Source organism: Tamandua tetradactyla, chromosome 15 (assembly GCF_023851605.1).
Source record: "Tamandua tetradactyla isolate mTamTet1 chromosome 15, mTamTet1.pri, whole genome shotgun sequence".
Taxonomy (NCBI): domain Eukaryota; kingdom Metazoa; phylum Chordata; class Mammalia; order Pilosa; family Myrmecophagidae; genus Tamandua; species Tamandua tetradactyla.
This window is the reverse complement of record NC_135341.1, coordinates 90,591,187-90,592,407: the sequence shown is the minus strand read 5'-3', so window position 1 is coordinate 90,592,407 and position 1,221 is coordinate 90,591,187. Positions and strand designations below refer to the sequence as shown.

General features: G+C 44.6%; 1 pseudogene; it reads right to left on the bottom strand.

The window, feature by feature from the left end:
* Positions 1-392: 392 nt before the first annotated feature.
* LOC143656765 (cyclin-dependent kinase 2-associated protein 1 pseudogene) lies at positions 393-732 on the bottom strand (annotated as a pseudogene).
* Between the last annotated feature and the right edge of the window lie 489 nt (positions 733-1,221).

Below are 1,221 nucleotides of genomic sequence, written 5' to 3'. Positions count from 1 at the left end.
AGCTAATAGTTGTATTAGCTTATGAAAATAAACAAGGAACAATTTAGGAAGCATAACATAACATAAAAGAAGATGAAAGTGAGAAACTGGTATCTTGAAGTCACACTACAGTTCGATGATAGGTAACTTTTCCAATGATTTTTTTTAATCAGTGCTTAAGGAAAAAGAATCCTGGGTACTTCCTAAGTATTTAAAATGCAATCCTAATCAATTGAAAAATCTCTTCTTAAGTTTAAAGCCTAGGTCAGAGCCTAATGAACCACTGGAGGGAAACAGGGAGAAATAAAAGCAAACTTAACATTCTGAGAATAAGAGTTTCATTTGAGCAAGGGAGATGAACTGTAACTTCACAACTTGTAAAATGATGGAAAGCCTTCAAAGCTACCAGGCAGTTAGGATCTGGCCTTCAGTTCTGTTTCAATCAAGCACTCCTGAACCAGTCCTCCAGCATGAGCAATGCCTCATTTTAACTTCTCCATGATATTCTTGCTCCCGGAGTAGGTGGGTCTGCTTTCTTTTCCTAACTCTTTGATGATGACCAGCAACTCAGCACATATGCTTTGGGGAACCTGGCTTTTCCCAGTTCCCTGGATGTAGCCAAGGGAGGGTGGCCCATAGTCACTGGTGGTACTGGGAGGACGTTGTTTTGCTGGTGGAAGGAGAGGGGACACTTCCAGCTGAGTTGACGGAAGAGGCGGGCATGTGTGCGTTCAAGTTTCGTTTGTAAGCCATCCCCTCTGACGGAGTGGGCAGGGTGGATTCCATGGAGTACGCACCGGCAGCAAGACAGCGCCACATCAGGGTCCCTGCACCCATTAGTGCACCCGCTGGCTCCCCCACACTTTCTGTTGTTAACAGTTCCAGTCTCACCGGTAAATATCACTATTGCATTATTAAAGTCCTTGATGTTGGCAATAATTTCCACAAATCCTTCAGGAATGCGGTGGTGCTTTTGATACACTTTGTGAAGTGGAAGCAATTCTAGGGCTTTCACCTGGCCTCTCCTATCCTCAGACCCCTGACTCCACAAGACAGGGAGTCAACTGTGGGTATTTTGCCTGATGTTGAGATTATCTCTTTTAAATATGCATTCTGGAACTGGGGATGTAACCACAGAATAGGACCAGGGACCCACTGGTCCCACTGTGAGATGGACTGGAGGTAAAAGTTCCATTCATACCTGACCACCATAAGCCTCTACACAGACTGTTGGACAAGAGT